This window comes from Podarcis pityusensis, assembly GCF_964106645.2.
Source record: "Podarcis pityusensis genome assembly, chromosome: Z".
Taxonomy (NCBI): Eukaryota; Metazoa; Chordata; class Lepidosauria; order Squamata; family Lacertidae; genus Podarcis; species Podarcis pityusensis.
Genome location: NC_138044.1, coordinates 34702706 through 34712809, shown reverse-complemented (window position 1 = coordinate 34712809; position 10104 = coordinate 34702706). Strand labels below are relative to the sequence as shown.

Here is a 10104-nt window from a genome sequence, read left to right as displayed (position 1 = left end):
CCTGGCTCTGGGTGATAATTAATGGTCCTTAGCTAACTAATAAAGACTTTAAAAAGGTAAAAGTAAAGGTAACCCTGACCGTTAGGTCCAGTCGTGGACGACTCTGGGGTTGTGTGCTTATCTCGCTCCATAGGCCGAGGGAGCCTGCATTTGTCCGCAGACAGCTTCTGGGTCATGCGGCCAGCATGACTAAGCCGCTTCTGGCGAACCAGAGCAGTGCACGGAAATGCCATTTCCATTCCAGTCGGAGCGGTACCTATTTATCTACTTGCACTTTGACGTGCTTTCGAACTGCTAGGTTGGCAGGAGCAGGGACTGAGCAACAGAAGCTCACCTCGTTGCAGGGATTCGAACTGCCGACCTTCCGATTGGCAAACCCTAGGCTCAGTGGTTTAGACCACAGCGCCACCTGCGTCCTTAATAAATACTTTACTTTTGATGAATTATCATGAGGTTTAAAAAAAGAAATTGCCATAGAACTGAATTTAAGGTTGGGAAAATGAGAAATTGAGGGAACAAAAATTGATAGGTATTTCCATCACACCCCTTGTCACATGCCCCCTGAGACCAGTATTCCAGGCAGTTAACTGATTTCACCTTACCCTAATTCCAGATCCAACCTAGGAAATTTGTGACAGAATTCATTTATAATTTGAGAAAGAGTCAGGCAATGACTTGAGTTGCTGCTACAGAGCTCATCAAAGGCTTTGTTTTGCCTGCCAGATGTTTGGTGGTCTGGGAGTTTATAGCATGTCAGTAGCTCAACACATGGCCCAGTTTCATCACCTTGCAGCAGAACAGGCAACATTTCCACTTATGTGGCTTCAATCAAAGCGGGATTTCTCTTTTGGCAAAATCCAATGACAAACTAGCTTTGTGCAGACCCATTCCACTCTCTTGAGAAATGTCAAAATGCCTTTGACTTGCTTTGAAATTCAGATGTTTAGCCTGAGGAAGGTCCCACCAATTCATTCCAAATGTTGCTTTAGGTGAGATTTCAGTGGCAGCCCTAACAAAGATCTCAGGTCTTCTAATGAATGACAAGAGTATTAAGTTGGGAGTTTGGCAAGTTTGCTCAAGTCAGGCCCAGATGCAAACAGTGACGTATTTCAACAGCCCTTGGAAGAACTACATCTTTCATGGTCCTCTGTGATGCAGCATGCTGTCATGGTGATGAGGAAAGGGGCAGAGAGAGAGAGCAAAGGGGGGGAACCATTTGCCTTTCCTTTCTTTGCTCCTCCTTCACCTCCTGTTACTACCCCTACTTGGAGACAAAGCTATCATAGGTGTGTGTGCTCTGAAGTCTGAGGACCTCTGAGGGTAGAGAACTAGTAATGGTGACAGGTAGGGACATTTTTCAGAGCCTCTGGATTGGCTCAAAAAAGAGGAAAAAGTAGTCTGTAAATTTCTGAGTTAATCAAAGGTAAGCTTGGGAGAGCTCATTTAGCTGTAGTATAAGTAATACATTTCAGTGTGTGATACCCTTTGTCCAAAGCTACCTGGAATGCACCTGGATGCCATGCCTATTGGGCTGCTTCCCTTTGGGATCCCCCCCCCCACTTTGGCAAATCTTAGTTGTGCAAATCCCACTGATACCTCCTTCTTGTGCTTTATGCAACCACCAGGTTTAGCAGCCATTAACAATGATAACAGATGTGATGTGAATCTCTTCAGCATTCTGGAGCAGGGCTGAACGTGTGGTCCTTCAGGTGGGACTACAAATAACATCATTCCTGGATATCAGCCATGCTGATTGAGGCAGGTGGAAACTAGAGCCCAAAAACGTATGAGGAAGAGCTTCACAGTGTACATTCCTGTTACAGTGGTTAGGCCAAGCAGGTTTCAGAGTTTACCTCCTCTCCACAGCCCTATTACAGTCTCCAATTTGAGGTTGCCACTGGTTTACTAGGCCAAAACAGCTGACATTTATGAATATTGTTGATATTTTATTTTTAAGCAAGGGGATGGGAATGCAGACACACATGGGCCCCTCCTCAAAGTGCAGAAGGCACAGATCCATGAGAAACAAACATCCCACCCAGGCCCTTCTTATTCAGAAATGATCTGGTGGTTGTTCACTCCCAGTCCAAAATGTGTGAGTAGCTCCCCACTGCCCAATGGGTTTTAAACCCCCTTTGCCACTCAAGACATCTATAGAGAGAATGGTTTTAAAGTATACTTCAAACCTGTCTAATCACAGTGACAAAGGCACTCTGGGAAGTGTCATTCTGGCCTAGGCGGTGGGTGGTATGAAAATTGACTCCCAGAAAACCACAGCACCATTTTGCAGGGGCAAGGGCAAAACAAAACAAAACAAGACAAGACCATGAGGCTAAGCCAGTAACTCATCATCATCATCATAAATTTTATTGCACTAGCCAAAGGCTAGTTCAAAAAGGAAACAAACAAAAACAAAAAGGAATTCAAAAAGGAAACAAAAACAAAAAGGAATTCAAAAAGGAAACAAAAACAAAAAGGAATTCAAAAAGGAAACAAAAACAAAAACAACAGTAACCATAAAAACACCAGGCACTACAAATACAATAAACTACGGTCACGTCTCCTAGAAATTATTTGTTGCATACGATAGAATAGCAGGGGGTTCTCGGATAGAATGTGCCAGCTTAAATGTCCAAATCACCTTTGCAATTGACCACTATTTTATCTAGTTCTTTTCTCCTGATCTTCTTAGCTGCCAATGCATATAGTGCTACTTTCTAAGTTACAAAGTCATCAGTATCACTCAGCAGCCATTTCACCCTTTCCGCCCTGTTCAAGTGTGTTCCATTCGTAAGCAGGGGTTTTATAAATCGGTCTCTTGGTTCTATATATAGCAGGCATTGCAATAAATAGTGGTATAGGTCCTCTACACATGTTTGCCCACACAGACAGAGTCTCTTCTTGTACAGTGGTGCCCCGCAAGACGAATGCCTCGCAAGACGGAAAACCCGCTAGACGAAAGGGTTTTCCATTTTCAATGCACTTCGCAGGACGAATTTCCCTATGGGCTTGCTTCGCAAGACGAAAATGTATTGCGAGTCTTGAGATTTTTTTTTTGCTTTCCCCCCCTTTTTCTAAGCCGCTAAGCCTTTAATAGCCTTTTAGCAGCTAATCCGCTAAGCCTTTAATAGCCGCTAAACCGCTAATAGCGCTAATCGGGTTGCTTTGCAAGACGAAAAAACTGCTAGACGAAGATACTCGCGGAACGGATTAATTTTGTCTTGCGAGGCACCACTGTACTGTACTTTGCTGTACCAACCATCCACCGCCACCAAGGTCATCGATTGTAATTGTAATTCTGTAAAAGCGATTCTTAATACGGCAAGTGGGAGCTTTGTTAGATAACTAGCTCGGCTGTGCTCCATTTTGATAAGTGGGAACCATGGTGAACTTTTGGTAGAGACAATCATGTTTAAATCCCTTTCTGCATCGGACCAGAAGAGACAATCTCTTAAGTGCCTCTTATCCATCTTCATGACCACCTGAAGATCTTGTAATCGATATTGGGCCAAGAGGCGTTGGATGCCATCCTTCCAACATTTGGTCTGTTCCCATTCTGTGTGGGACATAGAAGGGAATCTCTCCTCCGAGAGAGACTGAAGTCTTTTCACATAGTTTAGACATAGATAGTCAGTTCTAGCCCGTATTGTTGTCATGTCCGCTTCCAAGCAGAGAAGAGCAGCTGGGGTCCCACTGGGGAGCGAGGACACTTTCCTGAGCAATTTGTTCTAAGGCTTTGTTAGCATTTGGATCCATGCCCCATATTGCTACTCCATAGAGCATCTGGGAAATAATTCATACTGTAGGTGTTGCACCTGCACATTCCAACAGCAGTCTGCACATGGCACCAACCTCACACTCAAGAGAGGGGCCAGTACCCCAGTAACAGAGCACCTACACTCTGCTCCAACCAAGGAGTTTTTTTCCAGTGAGTCTGGGTCTTGCTCCAAGGCCAGCTGGAGAAGGTCTTGCAGCAGGGAGCAGTTCCTTCAGCCTTCACTGCAGCAGATCTCCCATTAAGGGCCTTATGTTAAGTCCTGCTGATTTCATAGCATCTTCTTGGCTATATTGCTCTGAGGAGTAAGTGGTAGGACTGCATAGCTTGAAAAATGACAGAAAGACAGGAAGACAGACTAACTGACTGACTCTCACACCTGCATGCAGCTATATAAGGAGGGCTCAGATAGCCTGGAACCTTCTGGTCAACAATGATTACTAATAAGAAAGGACTGCTGAGTCACTACAGGATGCTGAGTCACTACAGTGGTACCCCAGGTTAAGTACTTAATTGGTTCCGGAAGTCCGTACTTAACCTGAAGCGTATTTAACCTGAAGCGGACTTTCCCATTGAAAGTAATGGAAAGTGGATTGATCTGGACGATGAAAAACACCCCCTAAAACAGCAATTTAACATGAATTTTACTGTCTAAGGAGACCATTGAACCATAAAATGAAGGCAATAATCAACATACTGTACTATAAAATAAATAAGACAGTATTTTAGATGAAAAAAATTAACATTAATTTTTTTTTCTTTTGTGCACTGATGATAGTCAGTTTGGATGGGGGGGGGGGCTTTTATCCATTTCTGCAGCCACACAATCAACCACTAGCTGAACTGGGTTCCACACAGGCACAAAAACAAGTCACAAAAATGAAGTCACAAGCCACAGTCACAAAAGCAAAGTCACAAGTCAGTCCCATAAAATGAAGAACAAGTCACAGTCCAAAAACCAAAAAAGCCACAGAAACCAAAATGCAAAAAAATAGCAAAAACAAAACCTCCAAATATAACTTCTGTGTTGCATGGGTGCTCAGGACTCAACAGCTGGCAGACTCAACAGGAAGCCTCTGATTAGCAGCGAAACACTCAACAGGAACCAGACGATGAAAAGCGACCCCTAAAACAACAATTTTACATGAATTTTACTATCTAACAAAGCCATTGATCCATAAAATGAAATCAATAAAACAGTACAAAATGAAAATGTGATTTTTTTCTTACCTGTGCTGATGATAGTCACTGTTGGATGGGGGCTCAGGGTCCTCTTCCACAATCACAATTGGTGATTTCTCTCCTGCCATTCCTTCCCTTGCCTTTTTTACACCACTGCCACCAGGTTCAGACTCACTGGATCTTTTCCTTACCAAATTTTTTTTGATTGAGACTTGCTTTTGTCATTGTTTAAAGATTTGTCTAAAGTGAGAGATTATGTTATCATTGTAGGTGTTAGCAGCATAATTTAGAGTAGCTTTATCCGGGTGATATTTTTCAGCAATAGCTTGCACTTCAGCCCGTTTTGCAAGCAGTTCTTTGTTGCTGTGGGTGCAGTTTCTCTCCCCCCCCCCCAAATATTTTTATTAGTTTTTTCACAAACATAAATAAAACTTAATCTTTTACAATCATCATTTTATGTCATCTTATTTACACTGTGTAAGTTCACGCCCGGACTTCCTTCCTTCCCTGCTTCGGTTTTCTTAGTTTATATCTTCTCTTGCAGATTCTTATTTGCCTTCTATACACATCACAGGATTTATGTTAACCCTGCTACAGTTTTTAGACTTCTACAGTTAATTCTTATATATGCAACAAATTTACCCCACTCTTCTTCAAACTTTGTCCCTTTTTGGTCTCGAATTTTATGTCATTTTAGCTAATTTTGTATATTCAAAGAGTTTGGTCTGCCACTCCAACACCGTTGGCATCTCCTGTAATTTCCACTTTTGAGCCACGAGGATCGTAGCTGCAGCCGTAGCATATTGAAATAGTTTACGATCCTCCTTTTTCACCTCCTCCCCTATTATCCCTAATAGAAAAGCCTCCGGTTTTTTAGGAAATGTATACTTAAAAAGTTTCTTCAGCTCATTATATATTAGATCCCAAAAGTTTTTCATCTTAGAGATCCCCATCCTTTAGTTTACATTTCCAATAGGATTCGTTACTCAATTTATACATTTTTGCCAATTTAACCGGGGTGATATACCACCGGTACATCATTTTTAGTAAATTTTCTCTTAAGGTGGAGCACGCTGTAAACTTCATACCTTCGTTCCATAATCTTACCCATTTATCGTATTCAATATTGTAACCGAAGTCGACCGCCCACTTTATCATGACTTCTTTTGTTAACTCATCCTTAGTGTCCCATTCCAGGCTGTAGGTGCAGTTTCTCTGCTCTCCTCCTCCTCCGAAGATATTTCCTCAGTTGCCACCATTTGCTGCTCCATCAGAATGTTTTGAAGTTCTTCTGTGGTGAGCTCAGTCCTGTGCTCCTCCACTAACTCCTCCACATCAGCACAACTCACTTCCAAACCCATTGAATTTTCCAGAGACACAATTTCCTCAACAATAGGAGCAACAATAGCCTCTGTTACTTGTTCTGTTACTTGTTCTGGGACAGTTTCTGGCCACAATTTCTTCCATGCTGCCTTCAGTGTTCTCTGAGTCACATCCCTCCATGCTTTGTCTATCATATGCAAGCAACGGAGGATATTAAAATGATTCTTCCAGAACTCTCTTAGAGTTATCTCTGTGTCCGAGGTCACCTCAAAGCACCTTTGGAACAGTGCTTTGGTGTAAAGCTTCTTAAAATTAGATATGACCGCTGGTCCATGGGCTGGATGAGAGAAGTTGTGTTGGGAGGCAAAAGCTTTACACTGATGAACGCAAACTCTTCCAACAACTCATCTTTCAAGCCTGGAGGGTGACCTGGAGCATTATCCATAAGAAGCAGGCACTGCATTGGAAGATTTTTGTCCTGGAGGTATATTTTCACACTTGGCCCAAACAATTCATGAAACCACTCAATGAAAAATTGCTGGTTACCCAAGCTTTGCTGTTTGCCCTCCACATCACATGCAATTTGCTTTTTATGACATTGTTCTTCTTAAATATCCCGGGGTTCTCAGAATGGTAGACTAGCAAAGGCTTCAACTTAAAATCTCCACTTGCATTTGCACAAAATAAAAGGGCTAGCCTGTCTTTTATGGGCTTGTGTCCTGGCAATGCTTTCTCCTCTTTTGTTATATAGGTCCTCTTTGGCATTTTTTTCCAAAAGAGGCCTGTCTCATCACAGTTGAAAACTTGCTGGGGAATGAAGCCCTGCGACTCAACATAATCTTTAAATTCCAAAACAAATTGGTCAGCCTCTAATTTGCTGGCACTGGCAGCTTCACCATGTCTCACAACACTGTGGATGCCAGTTCTCTTCTTAAATTTGTCAAACCACCCATGGCTTGCCTTGAAACTCTCAATCTCAGCACTTGGTCCAGGGGCGTTTGCGATGAGGTCAGCATGCAACTATAAAGCTTTTTCACAAATTATGCTTTCAGAAATGCTGTCACCAGCCTCCTTTTTTCCAGTTATCCATATTAAAAGCATTTTTTTCCATTTCTTCCATTGTCTGTGTTCACTGCTTGAGTGTTTTAACACCCTTTGCAATGCTGGCCCCATTAATAGCACCCTTGTTTCTTAAGATGGTACCAATTGTAGATTTGGGCATCCCAAACTGCATTGCCAGATCACTTATACGGACCTCATTTTCATGTTTAGAAATAATTTCCTTCTTTACCTCAACACTTATCACAGTTCTCTTGCCTTTGCTGCTTTGCTTCATGTCAGCAGTCCCAGGAAGCTGAACTGAGTTCCACAGAGCCCCAAAACAATAGGAGAAGGCAGAGTCCCCCAGAAGTCCCCCAAACAAAGGCACAAAACAGAGACAAAGCACAGGGCACAGGCCCAGGATAAACAAATCCCAAAATTCCTTGCAGAATCCCAAAATTTTCCACTCCCCCCCCACCACAGGGTAGGTGGGCTTTCCTGGCTAGGGGCAACCCATCTTGCTACAGCTGGGAGTGGGGCAAGGGCTGATAAAGGGCTTAAAGAATCCCAAAATTTTCCACTCCCCCCCACAACAGGGTAGGTGGGCTTACCTGGCTAGGTGCCACCCATCTTGCTACAGCTAGGGGTGGGGCAAAGGGCTTTTCGGCAGAGGCTCCTTTTGTTTCTCAACAGCTTCATTGCTCTTTGTCTTTGCTAGGTAAGTGATCCTTACCTAACGTTGGGGCTGGGATCCTGTGGATGTCTTAGGGTTGTTGCAGAGGCCTTCTGCAGCTGGAGCCCAGTCACAGAGCCTTTGCAGGCTTGCGAATGTTGGGGCTTAGCCCCCCGGCCTCTGCAGGCCCTGTGGAGAGGCATCAGGAGAGGCCTTGGCCTCCTCGGATTTTGGGCCTTGTCTCCTGGCACCGGCAGAGGCCTCGGGGAGCTCTCACAACTTACTTCTGGGTTAAAAATGTTTGTAACCCGAAAAAACTTAAGTTGAAGCGTTCGTAACCCGAGGTACCACTGTACAATACATTTTACATCTAGGAAACACTTTAGGCCATTTTTAGGCCGTGGCAGATCTCACACCCATCTCTCAGTTAAGAAACTCAGTAGATGGTGATTAAATTATGAGAAACACAAGACTTTGGGGGACATTTTCTTGATTTTCATTCTCTCAGTTATGAAATCCATAAATAGAAAGATATATTATTCACAATAAAGTTTTTTTAAAAAGTTACAGAAACAACCTGAAAACATTTCCACATCTCTATCCAGATGGTCTCAATGACACTGTTTCAAGAACCATGCAATGAATTTGGTGCTGCCTTCCCAAATAATTCAAAATGAAGCCCTAAAACAAGAGTTTCAAGATAATATATACTGCTTGTGATTCTTGTGAGCCGTGGTGCTCATCTACCCTATGTTCCCTGTGTTTGCCCATTCTCTTTGTGCTGCTTTTGATTTGTTGAGATTATCTTCTGGTGGCACATATCACAGGCAGAGAAGTTCAGAGGTCACTTATGAAGCTCCACAGCTTAAGGGGAAGCTTCCATTAGATTCAATGTTCTTTATCTGAGGCAGGCTCCAAACACAAGTCATCTTAGAAAAAAGACTAAGCATGCTAATAACCTGGAAAAATGCTTTTGTCAATAATGGGAAGTCCTTGATCAGTGCTTTTTACCCCTCCAAGAAACTTGTTTTTCAGCCTATATGTACAAATACAGAAGATTTATTTTATATGTGACAATAGCAAGGAAGCAAACAAGTCTGAAATTAAAAACAGAGACAACAAAAACAAGGCTATTTTTTTATATATGGTTACAAGCAGTTACCTTGGAAAGACTAAATTACTTTATCTCTGTATAGTTTGCTAGCTGGTTTAATTACTAATGAGAGCTGGTGGCTACTTGTTACTGAACAGGCTGCCCTTCTTGAGTGTAGGATGAATGGAAACAGATGAATGTTGATTTCAGGTTTTTCCCCAGTTTGCATTTTTCCAGTCTTACGCTTAGTTCTACACATTTCAAAATCAATTTGCAGTTTTTTTAAATATTCAAGAACATTCATCAGCATTTCAGTGCACATTTCTTCATACATACAAAAATTTACTATGCGATTTTACCTAAGATACACGTTTTTGCAAACAAATTATCTTCTACATTTGTTGTTGTTGTTTAGTCGTTTCCGACTCTTCATGACCCCATGGACCAGAGCACGCCAGGCACTTCTGTCTTCCACTGTCTCCCGCAGTTTGGTCAGACTCATGTTTGTAGCTTCGAAAACACTGTCTAACCATCTCGTCCTCTGTCATCCCCTTCTCCTTGTGCCCTCAATCTTTCCCAGCATCAGGGTCTTTTCCAGGGAGTCTTGTCTTCTCATGAGGTGGCCAAAGTATTGGAGCCTCAGCTTCAGGATCTGTCCTTCCAGTGAGCACTCAGGGCTAATTTCCTTAAGAATGGATGCGTTTGATCTTCTTGCAGTCCATGGGACTCTCAAGAGTCTCCTCCAGCACCATAATTCAAAAGCATCAATTCTTCGGCGATTAGCCTTCTTTATGGTCCAGCTCTCACTTCCATACATCACTACTGGGAAAACCATGGCTTTAACTATATGGACCTTTGTTGGCAAGGTGATGTCTCTGCTTTTTAAGATACTGTCTAGGTTTGCCATCGCCTTTCTCCCAAGGAGCAGGCGTCTTTTAATTTTGTGACTGCTGTCACCATCTGCAGTAATCATGGAGCCCAAGAAAGTAAAATCTCTCACTGCCTCCATTTCTTCCC

The 10104-nt window shown here is 42.7% G+C and overlaps 2 long non-coding RNA genes across 2 annotated transcripts in view; one reads left to right on the top strand and one right to left on the bottom strand.

Moving 5' to 3' along the window:
• Nucleotides 1–378: 378 nt before the first annotated feature.
• LOC308468365 lies at nucleotides 379–8551 on the bottom strand. The gene is made up of 3 exons (XR_013981592.1): nucleotides 8055–8551; nucleotides 3233–8024; nucleotides 379–2895 (listed from the first exon to the last, which is right to left on the bottom strand). It is a non-coding gene; the product is annotated as an uncharacterized lncRNA (long non-coding RNA).
• The window catches only part of LOC308468372, a 61853-nt gene continuing 59701 nt past the window's right edge, over nucleotides 7953–10104 (top strand). The window contains exon 1 of the long non-coding RNA XR_013981608.1: nucleotides 7953–8039. This is a non-coding gene — a long non-coding RNA (uncharacterized lncRNA). The remainder of the gene's footprint in view (nucleotides 8040–10104) is intronic.